The sequence below is a fragment of the Gavialis gangeticus genome, unplaced genomic scaffold (genome assembly GCF_001723915.1).
Source record: "Gavialis gangeticus isolate Ggan-Ray unplaced genomic scaffold, GavGan_comp1, whole genome shotgun sequence".
NCBI lineage: Eukaryota > Metazoa > Chordata > Crocodylia > Gavialidae > Gavialis > Gavialis gangeticus.
The window spans coordinates 29590026-29604143 of record NW_017729001.1 but is presented as its reverse complement, the minus strand read 5'-3'; the positions used below and the strand labels follow the sequence as shown (position 1 = coordinate 29604143).

General features: G+C 47.5%; 1 protein-coding gene across 1 annotated transcript in view; it reads right to left on the bottom strand.

Annotated features, from left to right (window-relative positions):
* Positions 1–13105, bottom strand: part of CMKLR1 (chemerin chemokine-like receptor 1) — a 225726-nt gene extending 212621 nt beyond the window's left edge. The window contains exon 1 of the mRNA XM_019507211.1: positions 12934–13105. The gene's annotated coding sequence lies outside the window, so the exon portion shown is untranslated. The remainder of the gene's footprint in view (positions 1–12933) is intronic.
* Positions 13106–14118: the final 1013 nt, after the last annotated feature.

Below are 14118 nucleotides of genomic sequence, written 5' to 3'. Positions count from 1 at the left end.
ACCTCAGCCTTTTTTGAGTCCCAGAGAGGTTGGTACCCTCTTCCACTTCCAAGTTTCCAAGCATCCAGTCTCCTCAAGGTGCTGAGAGCTGCCTTGGGGCTCTCCCTATGCCTGAAGAAGGGTGTGTGTGCCTGAAAGCTTGCAAAGAACAATTTTTCCAACTATTAGTTGGTCTACTAAAAGATATCATATCTACCCAAAGAACCTTGCCTGCCTGTGTCCTTAGACCAACACGGCTACAACCAACACTCCCTAAATCCCTTGAAAATACCCAGCCCTAAACCCTCTTGGAGTCCAGGCCTTACTTCCACAGTCCTTATTTTGAAGCAGGTCAGGCAAGAACCAACACATCCTATGCAGAGAACTTTTGAAGGTCAAGTGGCCTTTTTTAGTTCTTCAACAGAAGGGAGAAGCTGTGGCCACTGGGCACAGGGGCAGCAAGGGGCTGCGCGAAGAGCCTTGATCACTTGTCATATGCACAAACCATCACAGGGCTTTGGAAGCTGCCAGGAAGGAGAAATGACGGCACAATATTACCTGAGAGTGAACTATAATCCATCTCTCTCCGAGTTCACCTTATTCCCTGAGTGCTTTCCAGCTGTCACAGGAAGAGACATCTGTCTGGTCATGTTATCCCCAGCCCCTATTAGGTCCAACCTTCATCCGGGACCCTTTCAGAAGCCTTTTTTAATCATTTCCAGACTTGGATTCAAACCTTTCAGAGAGGAAGGAAATATTCACGGACCTTGAAGCCATAAGGGCCCAGGAAATCACCCAGTCTGGTCTGCATACCACAGGACTCAGACTCTGAGCTGGTTACCCTGCATTGATTATAGTCCATATTCCAGGAAGGCATCCAGCTTTGCGTTGAAGACTTCCAGTGACAGCAGTCACTGTGCTTGGCTTTGAAGGCCATTCTGCAGTGAAACCCCAGCGCTGCCCTCCAACATAGGTACCAGTCATGTGAAGATGAGGGAACTGAGGCACTGGGGATTAAAGGCATGGCCAAGTGACTGTGCATGTCAGAAACCAGCAAAAGGACTCAAAAGACCTGCCCCTCATGAAACCAGCACCACCGTGAAACTCATTCTCCCTCCTCTGCTGGGCATGGGGTGTTTTGGGGTCACCCTGCAGCCAGACCCAAGCCCTTCAAACCATAGGGGCATTCAGTTCTGTATTCACTTACTGGCCCAGGCTTTGCAACTCGGGCCCATTTCTCTGATGCAGTAAACCAGGACATCTGAACCACCTCACCGCCACCAGCCCATCCTCCCATCCCCACTGCCACAAGAACTCCAGGGCAGTTTGGACCCAGTTTCATATCCAAATGCAGCAAACTGGGCCCATCTCCGGTCGGTCCTTTGCTGAGTTCTTACTAAGAGGTGCCCCGAATAAAGGCACCCAAAGCCAGGGCAGATAGCACACCCCATGTCTTTCTGTGTTCAGCGGAAGCAAGAGACAGACAAAGGAGCTAGTTATACCACTGTGAGCTCCACACAGACAGGCAAGGGAGGTCTAGCAACAGAATCCACTGGGCTAGAGACAAGCGCCTGTCTCCTGCAAGCTCTAGTGAGCTCTACCAATGCCCACAGCCCAAGCAAGCCTGCAGCAGCCCGTAAGCAACTGTGAGCCAAGCAGTGTCTGCAGCACACACCCAAGGCTTCGTTCTTCAGTCACTTTGATATATAGCATCCCATTAGGGTGTGTGAGGCATGCACCCCTCTCGCTCCCTGCAAAGGCTACTGGCACTCCCCAACCCGCCTGCAGAGACCCGGGGAAGTCTACTTGATCGCAGCCTTCCAGCTGCAAGCTGCCATGCCAATAGCTCTGTGCCACTCTCACCCTACTGTGCCAGGTAACAGCAAAGGTCAGGCCTAACACAAAGTCACAGGGCAAATCAGCATCTCGCTGTGGATTCACGACACCTGAGTTCATGGAGTAGCAAGCCAGAAGGGAGCCAAGAGCTTTCCTCATCTGACCCTTTGTATTTTATGGGGGCAAAGCAGTAGTCTGCGCTCTGCCAGTCACTGCGTGGCCTTGAGTGAGGCACATGCTCCCTGCGTGATTCAATTTCCCCATATGTAGAACAGGTCTTAGAGACACCTGCATCTAATGAAGCATCACAAAGATTAATTGCACTAACAAGACCCATGGAGGAAAGGTGCTGGAGAAGTGAGGGATGCCTGTCACAGTAACAGAGAGAGCAAGCGATCCACCCATCACCCAAAACCCAAGTTTACTCTAGGTCTTGGAGATGGGACTAGATGTGCATGTCTCTAGAGTCTCCAGGTGCTTTGTAAAAAGGAATTAAGCCTTATCACACCCCCAATGTAGGCAAATGGGATCTTCACTGCACAGAGAAATAAGCAGGTCCGCAGAGAAAGCAAGACAAGAAGCTTGCCTGACATCACATGGCAAATCCCTGGCAGAGCTGAGCAAAAAGCACCCAGGAGTTCCCAAGACCAGGTAAAAAAATGGTAGTCTAAAAAAACCCACCACCGGCTCCCAGGTACCTGACACAGCTGCTGCTGGTTCAACTCTTATTATGACAGGCTATATTTGGGGTCAGGAAAGAATTTTTCCCCAGGGCCAGATAATGTGGACTGCAGGGGTTTCTGCCTTCCTCGGTAGCGGGGGGCATGACCCTCTCTACCTGGGATCTCTTGAGTATATATTAATAACCATTTACAGAAGCAGGATGTTGGCTGCTTTCCCTGTGGCAGGTTAGGGTGTGATGACTTGTGTTGTGTCTGGGTTGACCGTACTTTTAAAAAGAGTTTAGACTACGGATTTGTAGAGGATGGTTTGGATGGGGATGACCCTGCCTCAGGCAGGGGGCTGGACTTGATGTGACCTCCGGAGGTCCCTTCCAGCCGCACCTCTCTATGAAAAGCCACCTTTAAAGAAGCATTTTTCCCCGTCCCCTGACCCGGAACATCAGGCAAACCTTTCATTCAGTCGCCCAAAACCCTACTCCATTCATCTCATGCCCTGCCTCGCTCCGAGCATGGACAAGACAGGACCAAGTCTGTTTGCTTTCCAGGGCATCAGCTGTCATTCCAGCCCATCAGCTTTTGAATGTTTACAGTTATTAAATTCTCAGCGAACCCGGGGGATCACCCTGGAGCAGTTGGTGAAGAATTTCTGCCAGTTAATTTGTGAGCCATAGAAAACACCGAGCTAATGGTATTTAGGGGAAGAGGAACGAACAGTTGTATGCAATCAGACCCAATTATGATGCTAGTATATAGGTCAATTAAACAGGGGGTCCACTGGCAGGGACTAGTGCTGTCGGCCTTCGAAAAGGAAGATCAGTTGGCAAGAGAGGAGAATTCTCCTGTCTGAGCTGCAAGGCAGGCAGTGACTGCAATGGTTTCACCCCCTGGCTAATCCGAAAGCCATTGCTCTGTCCATACTCATGCACATCTCCCGTTGTGCCAGTCCTTTGTGCCTCGGAGATGTTGGTGGGAGTTTGCAGCTGTCAAGTGAATCAGAGTCACAGGAGCTCCCTCCACCCTGAAAACATCAGAGTATGAAGTAACTCGGTGTCTTGGGATCAGACCCAAAACCCACAGACTCACACCGTGGGGTGTATAGGATTACATAATTAGCATTATATAGGTGCTGAATAATAGGCTTCCTCCTGGGTGAGAGACATGAGCCCATGGGTGGGCTGACTAGGAAAAGTTTGTGCCCACGCAGCCTCCAAGGAAGCACTGGACCAAACGAAACCCCAAGGGGACCCTTGTAGGAAGGTAGTGTCTAACCAGTCCCTACAGGAATGAGAAGAGCAAAGCAAACAGGGACGAAGGGTTAATCTTGTATGCCCTGGCCAACGTAAACCAGAGCATCATACAAGCCATAAACCTGGGCACCTACAACACCCCCCTCTTTTGTTGCACGTGAGAGCCACGTGCAACAAAACAAAACCAAGTGCCGAAAAACAACATCAAATCCCACAATGATATGGTGAGTTTTGTAATCGCAGGCGCTTTTCTCCTCATTTATAACCTGATCTGACTGTTTTTTGAAGCCTGGGATGTAAGTTTTGGAATGCTTATGGACAGAAAGACTGAACATCTTCACCGAGCCTGCACCCCAAGACACCTTGAATGGACTAACTGAGCACCTTGCAACTGCATAAGCTCCTGTTTGCCATGGAGGGCCAAGATGATGAGACAAAACATGAGGTGAATCACCCCAGGGCAACTCAAACACATGCCACTGCTGGTAGGTGAATGCAGGCACTACTTCTAAGATGGAAAAAAAATTAAAATCCACACAAAGAACTTGGAATAAAACTTGGACAGATTCGGATGAATAAATTACTCCATAACAGCAGCTGGGCTGGCAGAAGACTGTCGACTGGCATAGAAAATATGTTTCCAAAATACTTGCCGTATATATCAGCTTTATTACAAACACAAAGGCCCGCTCTCTGTTCTCTGATCCCATTGCAGAAAGGGTGATGGGCACACAGACAAATGAGGACCCAGAAATGGCAGCTTGATTTCTTCATATTAGTGCCCTGCAATTACATTAATCTAATATTCATATCTAACAATTCTCTGGATTCCACTTGTTTGGGAAACTTTTGAAAATAACTATTTAAATTAGTCATTTGTCAATTAAACGTGTGGTTTTGCAAGGCAAATTAAAACCTGTGCTTGTGTTTAATTAATAGGACAGATTTATATTAGATAAATTAGGGACAGTGTTGATGAGCTAATTTGTTAATTAATTGAAGCCTCAGGGCTCTTGTTTTATTAAACTTTGACAAATTCTTTAATCTAAAAGTGGAATTTCTCCTGCCGAAACGCATGCATTTTGCAAGCATGTAGAGCCTAGGGGGTTTTTTTGCCTGCATCCCCACTTCTTGTGCTTATTTATACCAGTGCCAAAAGGTCATCAAATGGTGCCAAATCTGAGCATCCACTTATACAGTCATGGCAATGTTGTCGGCCCAGGTAGCCATCACTTTGCCCTGACCTAGCTAACATCATAAAGTGGTGGACAATCATGTCCAAAGTATCTTTTTTTCCATTAAAAGCAGCTGCCTCTGTGCTGCCACATAGCGCAAAGGCAACACAACCCAAGGCTGTCCAGGACTGAGGTGGTTTGAAGAAAGGCCACTAGGTATTTGGAAGCAGGTCATTCCCCAAGCAACCACACACTAATTAAGTATATTCCATCCTTGTCTGGAAACTCAAGGGTCGTATCTCTTTAACTTTAGCAATATATGGGGGGATTTAATGTGGTAAAGAAGGGCCAAAGTGTCAGCCGCCAGAGACTAAAGTCTTCTTTTGCCTGCTAAGATACATACAAGCACATCAGTAGCAGAACAGGATTCCCCACTATGCCAAAACTGCTCATGGGCTTCACCTCTGTCCAGACAGGACCTTCTCAAGAGCTGCTCCATCTCTCCCTCTCTTCTCAAAGCTTCATGGCCATCCACCCAATTTGGTTTCTCTGCAGATGTCCTCATTAACTCTGTGTTGCCCCTATCCTGTCGCTGTACCGGCCCACCTGGATACAGCCATCCACTTCACTGACAGTCCAGGCCATCTCCATGGACTTCAACCAGCTCCCAAATCACCCATCCCAGGGATCTCACAACAAACATAGTCTTGACAAAAATAAGGACCACTGGAAAAGCTTAGCAAAGCTCTTTGATTCAGCAATGAAGCTCTCATGTCACCTGCCCTTGAGTCATGGGGCTAGACTCTTCGCTGTGATGGTGTACGGTGAATCCAGCTCCCACAGCAACCGTTCATTATGGAGGAGGTACAAAACCCTTCACTGTCATAGATCCTTGTCAATCTCATAAATCATATGCACAATAGTAAGTGGTGTTTGCCCGCATGCTCAAGGATCTGAGGACCTCTGGGTGGTAGAGTCTGCAGGAGTTACATAGTCCATGTGGCACCGGATGCAGGCACGAATGGGAGGCAGCATCCTGTCCTACAGACCCAGCTCCGTGGACTCGGTGTATAAAACACTGGAACGGGCTACCCAGAGAGGTGCTGGAGTCTCCATCCTTGGAGGTATTTAATACCTGGCTTGACAAAGCCTTGGCTGGGATGATGTAGTTGAAGATGGTCCTACTTTGAGCAGGGGGTGGACTAGATGTGACCTCCTGAGGTCCCTTCCAACCCTCATTTTCTATGATTCCCCATCACTTCACTTGTCTGTGCTTCTATTCCCACCTCACACCAGTCAATAAAGGGGCAAAATAGTCCCTTTATGCCTCACTAGTATGTTATAAAGATGAATTTATTATGGCTGGTGAGATGTCCATGCCAGACAGACTGACATAAGGATCCCAGTGCCACACTGGCCCTGCACTGACCCCTTTCAGCCTAAAGGAAAATAGGAAGGTGTGACAGGAGTATCGCTGCTGGAGTCGTTCTAGTGGTGACTCTGCCCTCCTGTTATGGGCCAGCCACCTGCTTACTCGCCTGCCATGCCTTGATCTTAATTGATTAAATGATGTAATTAACGGGAAGCTGCCCACTTTATACACCCCGGTGCCAGGGGGCATTATTTGCGGCTCCTTTCCTCCCCTACACCGCAGCCCAAGCCTCGCAGATGGTACCACCAGGATCTTGACCGGGGCCTTGCTGTAATTTGGCCCTCTCCTTTACTTTGCTAGGGCTCCTCACTGCCCCCTGCCCTTTTTTTGCTCAGGGCTCCTCGCTGCCCCCCCACCTTTTTTTTGCTCGGGGCTCCTCACTGCCCCCTTCACTCTGGGGCTGAGGCCAGTGCACCCAAGTGAAGGGGGCGCCAGGACCCCCACACTACCGTGGAGTCCCTATGAGGCCTCCTCCAACCCCTAACAGCCTCACCCGGTCCTCCGGTCAAACAGTAAACACAAAGCCTCTGGGCTATAACATAAAACTAAACCGTCCGGTCAAAACAATATTCGATCCCTACCGGGAAAAATACTCCAGCCCATGGCAGCAAACCAGGGGATGCTCATGCAGTCAATCTTCGCCCCTCTCTCCGCACTGGCCAAGCTCCCCCCTCCTTGGCTGCCAGAGGGGAACTGCCCTCCTGGCCTCCACCTGGGCTTAAGAAGGGCTAAGCCCTGCCCCTTCCTGTCAGCAGGTTTCGCTGGTTGCTCCAGCAACCAGCACCTGTGCTGCCCTGGTGACTGGCAGCTGTGCCTCCCCCTTCTCACCACTAGGGGTCTCTCTTGAGCCATTTCTGTTTTCAGGCGCAGGGCACCTAAGTGCTCTGTGACAGAGGGCTATCATTTTTATTGGCATTACCACAGAGACTAGGAGCCTGAGTGATAGGCCACGACCCCGTGTGTCAGGCGCTGTACAAGCACAGAACAATAAGCAGACCCCTGCCCAAAGAACTGAGTCCCCAAGTATAACACGGAGCAAGACAGGGCAGTCAAAAAAACCAGAGAGACAATATTCTGGAGCATTTTCAAAGACTCCTTTCTCTAAAAAACAAAAGGCAAAGTTGTGCAAGCAACTCTTCATGCCTTGTTTATTCCCTAAACTTGGCTTTTTTCTCTCTCTTCACGGTCACGAGCAAGCTGAGAAATTCTCTGCTGATTTCATTATTTAAAATTCACTCTGCGTTCTCCCATGCCAAACCTGAACTTCCATCCCACTGTAAATTTCACCGTTGGTTTTTTTTTTTTTGCTTTCTCTGTCTCTCATTTTCAGTGTTGGCTTTTCCACTCAACACAGGATGAACAGTCAAAATATTAAAAAAACATTTGCAGAAGTGCCAAAATATTTCAATTCTTAAGTATCACTGTGGAAAACCTGGCACATTTTATTTCTGTCAAAAATGTCTTGCTTAGAATCTCCGCGCAGAAGAATTAGGCACATTTTGTTAGCATTGCCTAGATTTTTGACAACACGCCGGATTTTATCAGGAAATTTACTGACCAAAACATTTTGCCTGGCTTTAGAGAAAGGCTTTCAAATGCATAGAGGACCGGCAGCTCAGTCCTAGCTAAAGTCATCAGGAGTTGGGGCAAAAAATTAGCTGTATTGGGGAAAGGTATGTTGTACCAGAAAACTTGTCTCTGCCCTTCCCAGCGATGCAGCTGGGCCAATAAAAGATATCACCCACAAAAATCCTTGCCTCTCCCCTCCCTAGTCTTTTGATTGTGTCTGCAGGTATTTATCCTACTCCCTGATGCAATGCCTGTTTCCAATTCACAGTCCGTCCAGATCCAGGCATTTGGTTTGGGCTTCTCCTTGCATTTCTTCCTCAGCATGATGGTCTGGCAGGACAGCTCCCAAAATAATGCCCCTGCCACTGCACCTGAAGACTAACACACAGCTCTTTTTGCCGGCCTCCTGGATTTATAGTGCGTGGCTTGGCATGGAAATATTTCTCTACCCTTTTCCTTCACCACAATTTATTTCTGCTGTCTAGAAGAAGAGTGAATTCTTAGCACCCAGGGTGCCAGCTGTCTCTTGCTAACCAAAGTTGTGACTTTTCTTCAAGGGAGGAATTTGAGGCCCAATTTTTAAAACTTCGGAGTTTCCTAAAGCAGAGTAGGTCAATGAGTTAATTTTCTTTGATAAATGGGTTATATGAATTGAGGACATACTCGTTCAATGAATAACCTTCATCTGCATGTCAATTGTCAGTGTGGAGACCCTTCATGCTACATACAGTGCTATATGGGCTCTTATGGGAAATTTGGGGATAATGGCTAAGATGCACAGCACGGTATAATAGGATATGGCTCCTGCTAGTCTGGGAGGATGAAGCCAATCAGGACGCCCAGGATAAGGGAGCTGGTGACCTGGAATTAACACTACAATGCTGACACCCAGGTTTGTAAAGCAGTCATTCATAGGAAATCAATCCTTTCAAAACAGCAGAGCTTTGTCACCTTTCTTGTGAAAACTGCTGCATGAGAAGGAATATAATACCTGAGCCCAGGGGGGAGGGAAGGAAAAGGATCATTTAATCTTGTAAGCCTGGTTTTCTTTTTCAGGAATTTGTAAAAGGGTAGGGCTGCCCTGTTCCTGAAGAGGTTTCATCTCTCACTTCTCCATGCCCTCAACCCATCCAGTCTGCTCTACTAATAGCAGCTAGAGATGCTAAAGGTCGTGGTACAAATGGGGTTTTCGGAGCCGGGCTGTCACAATGGAATTTGTCAGCTTCAGCTCCAACAAAAGGGAGAACCAATTTTTGTCATAGCTTCACATCAGATGCAACTGAGTTCAGGAAACCATCTATGCAACCTGCTCCTGCCCCTCTCTCCTTGTACATCCTAATCTCCTTAAGTGCTGGTAGGTAATTACTTTGGTAACCTTTGTCCCTTTGCATGCAGATGTGTTGCCGACTACTGCATCACACTATTAAACACTCTTTAGACTACATTGCACATTTCAGCAAAGCTACTGCTTTATGTGCCTAATTTATATTCTGGAAAGGACGGTCTATAAAGTTGTGCTGCTTTAAAAGATCAGGACTGCTGCCTGCCTTGCAAATGCTATCGAATATCATGGGGCATCGCTCTGAAAAAGACACGTGGCCACTGAGAAGGATGAAGGGCACTCTCAAGACCTTTAGCATGAAGGACTGACCAAAACCAAGCGACTGATATTCCGATCTTTCAGGGATCCTAACAACAGCCTTTTGGGATGAGTCCAACAGGTAGGATGCAGGATTACAGCCATGCAGGGGTCCAAAACGACAACCAACCATCTCACCTGTCATACATATATCCCTCAGAGCCCGCACCGAAAGGCTGGGTTCACAGCAGTCAAGAATGGCATCTCCCATACCACGTTCTTGTCACAACTACTCTCCTTCACCGAAAGTCTTCTTAGGAAAGATGTTTTCCACATCTAATTCTAGTCAGTGACTACTCTCCTCTCTCTCTCCCCCTCCATGACCTGTCGCTGGATTCAAGATACTTATCAACTGATTGCGGCCTTTGATTAGAAAATTCCTGCACTGGAGATGGCAATCAGGGCTCATGGTAGAGGTGGTATCTTTTATTAGACCAACAGGATTTTTGGAAAAAAAAAAATCTTTAATTGCAAGCTTCTGGCACAAACACCCTTCATTGGGCATCGGAGATATCTAGATACCTACGTTAGAGATAGCATCTCTGACACCAGACTATGGCCTTTCAAGCATGCATCGCAATGGCCTCAGCTGGGAAATCATGGTGTTGACTCCCCATTTATTCCTCCTGCCACCCCTACTGAATTCAAGCATGATGATACATTATCCACATTATAACTTTATATAGAGCTCATACAAAGTCTCTCTCAATAACTAGGTTACATTTCAATATTTTTAGGTTCTTGCCCATCAGCTCATATTATCCAGGTACATCAGATATGGCTTTGTCACAGTCTCTCCACACCGGGCTGTGTCTGAGGAGAAGCTAAAATACTAGACAATGCCAGGACCTTTTTAGAGAGAAGTCCCCACTGCGGAAGATCTCAGCAGGGTTTCAAAGTCTGATGCTGCCCGTAGTGATGAATCTGCAGCTGAACTAAACTTAATTGATTGAGCAGGCACTAGGAAAAACATGCCACCCCTGTGGACAGATTGGCGTCTGCACCCTGAGATATGGGATGAAGGTATTGATTGCCACGCAAGAGAGAGCCTCTCTCTCCGGCAACCGCACACGCAAACCTAAATCTAATTAACACAGGCATCGATAACACCAGGGGACTGCAGCTGTGGTTGGAAATTGCTCACCCTTGGCAGAATTTATGGAAAATAAACCACTGTGTGATGCACTTAGTGATAAATATCTTATTACTGGCTGCTCTTTATTTATAAAGCCCCTGTACTGTAAATTGTACATTACATTAAAAAAAAAGCATGATTTACCAGATTGTGCTCTTCACCATTTTCCCCAAGCCAGATTAACCCAGAGCCGGGGCAGAGAGCTCCCTTATTTATTGCAAGGCATTTGTGCCTGCTGCGCTCGCCATCACGTTATCAAGTAAACACGGGAAGCCAGGCTGCTGCCAACAGAGAGACACCAAGAGTCTCCGTTATCTTTGTTTTTAATGGACTGTCAAGCTCCTCGGATGTGTTTGCTTTCAGCCCTGAAAGGAAACACAAGCTTTGCGTTCCACTGCACAAGTTTTTCAAGTCTTGGGCTTTCACAGCAAAAACTTACTTCCCCAGCCACCAACCCAAGGCAATGAATTAGCACTGCAAAACTTCGTTGGAGCAGGCCAAATGGCGACTTCTTTCAGTGAGCCAGATACATATCTCATCTCATCCTATTCCTCACTACATTCACGAACCTCTCCTGCAATGGCTTTGCTCACCTGTAGTCTACTATGCAGCCAGTAGGTCCAGGTATCTCCAGATGCCGAACAGAAGTTCCAGGATGTGGGTCCCTGGGAAACAAAGCTGGAACTCAAGCTGTGTGCAAACCTACTTTGCATGTGCCTGTATGTGTTTTCTTTAGCAAGAGCCTAGTTTTTTAACAAGGTCGGTGATCCCATGTGCCATGACATGCATTTGCCATGGAGACTCTGCTATGCCTCTTGTTAGGCAGGAATGTTCAGAGCAATAGCAAATGTTATTGCTCTACCTTTTGTTTTCCTATATTTCTACCCATTTACAGTCTCACTAACATCCTGTCACACTTTTAGCTTCTCTCATTGCTTGGAGCCTCAGAACAGCAGAGACTTCTTATGCCTGAAGAAGGGCAATTGAGCCTGAAAGCTTGCTAAGCACTTTTTTCCCAATTACTCTCAGTTAGTCTAGTAAAAGACATCTTGTCTACTCAAAGAACCTTGCCTGCCTATGTCCTTAGACCAACACAGCTTCAACCAAAACCTAGCAAATTTTAAGCATTTGTTAGTGACTATTCACAAAAAGAAAACCCTGCATTTTCAGTCTTGGCTATTTTCAGTCTTGGCTGGCAAGCTGATTCTGGGGGCTGAATTCTCCAGGCTGTTAGGTCCAGTTTGCAATGCTCACCCAGCAGTGCAGATCTAGATGAAATCTCAGGAAAAGCTTCCTAATTGTAATAGCAATAGGGCAGTGAAACAAGCTGCCCAGGGAAGAGATGGAATCTCCTTCATTGGAGGTTTCCAAGACGAGGTTGGATGGGCTTCGTTTGGGATGGTTTAGGATGACTGAACCCGCAGTGACTAGGTGACCCTGGAGGTCTCCTCCAGCTCTGTGATTCCATTGCAAGATTAAGCGTACAAGTGGCTGTACATACATAATAAGAGAGAGCCCCAGATCCCAATGATCGGGGGTGACATCAGGCTCCTTCATGCTGCTTCACATCTTGTTCTGCTCGGGGAGCTTGGCATTACATCTACTGAAACAGGAGACAGACACAACGAAGCAAGGCCACCAGGTACAAGCCGAGGTCACAACCTAGCTGCATGCCAGGCAATTATTGACTGAGTATATTCCTCAAATGGAGCAAATCTGCGAAAAGCTGCAGCTGCTCAGACACAATTCACCTACAGGGCTTGCCAGGAGCTTTTTGCTCACCTATACTTTTCAATTCAGATTTTATCAAGCAAATGCCTACTGAAGTTAGCAGGCAACAGAGTGAGTAAACACTGCGCAAACCGCAGGAGACTGTCCTAACAATAATAATTAATTCATACATAATAATATTGTATCATTCTGACTGCTGATCTCTGCCAAAGCCTCCTAGGCTTATTAAAATGAAATATTTGTTTAGAGAAAGCTGTTGCTTCTGCGGTGGCTACAAGAGGACCGTGTACTTGCTGGGATCAGGCAATGGGAGCTTGCTCTGACCTGAACCTGCTTCTCCTTACTCAGGCCAGCTCCCAGTGGAAGTTTTCTCGAAGGAGTACAGGTTTGGGCTCCGCTCTTCTGTGCCTCAGCAGTGCTGCACAGACCTTACCAAACGCAGGACCTCAGGGAGCAACCCACACACCGATAAACCCAAACTGGGAGAGAGCAGAAGTGAGCTCTGACCTGTTTCCGTTCGGTTCAGTGGAAGTCCTCTCTTCTCTTAAAACCAGCTGTTATTTGCTTTTGCCTTTTCTCTTCCTGCTGCTCAGTGGCTCTTCTGCAAAATGCAACAGGCAGCTTGCAAGCAAATATGTGAAAGCTGAGAACAGGTAATGCACTGGATTACACGCAGGCTCAGACAGCCACAAACACACACTACGGGGTGCTTGTACACGAAGCCACAGAAGAATTTCAAACCACCTCAAATAGAAGTTGTGTAACTACCAGGTTCGACAGGAAACTCCACATGTGCATGGCACAGCTTGTTTTAGACGTACTCCAGCCTGGGCACAGGCAGAGACATGCCCAACAGGTTTTCATTTGGAAAGCACTTCACATTTGGCACCTGTTCATAAAAATGATCCTAACACCAGTGTAAAAAGCGTTTCCTTATGGGGGGGGAGGGGTGGGAAAAACCCCCCGAAGCCAAGCAGAAGTGATTAAAGTGCTATTGCTATAAAAACTACGCAGGATTAATGACTCAGCGCAGGCCAAAATACACTTTGTATTTGTAAACTCCTGTGTATCAATTAATAGCTTCTGTTTGCTAGCAAGCGTATGCCCGCTGCTCCGCGAGGAGCTGGCTTCTGCTGACCACGCTCTCAAGGCAAAATCAATCTTGCAATTGAGTGCATTAGTTATAGCCAGGCTCCAAGGGCCAAAGGGAGAAACATGGTGTTTATCTAGATTACAGGAGGGTCAGCCGCACTGCAAAGCAGGGGATTTAGCAGTGTTATTTGCTTGGCGCAGTGGAGCAGGCTCTTCAACGAGCTGCTTTCACCCTGGGTCTCCTTTCCTCTTGAGGCTGCCACCAGGAGGGGCTGGGTGAAGGGGAATGGGGTGATGCGTGGAGAGCTTTGCAGTTCCCATGTAATTCAAGGAGACATGCCACCACGTGCTCCTCCAACACCTGCAATATTTGCCTGAAAAACCTCATGCGCACAAGCCTTCTCTCAGGGTACTTCAGCAGCTAGAGGACCACGAGAGAAGGCTTGTGTGCACGAGATGTTCCCGCTAAGGTGTAGCGATCCCTGAGCACGCCACTTCGCTCCGTTCCCAAATTGGTCCCACCTACCCCTTTCAGCGCGCGCCGCCTCGGTCTGCCCCACAGTATAACGCAGCATTACAACAAAAGATGATACAGCGCCC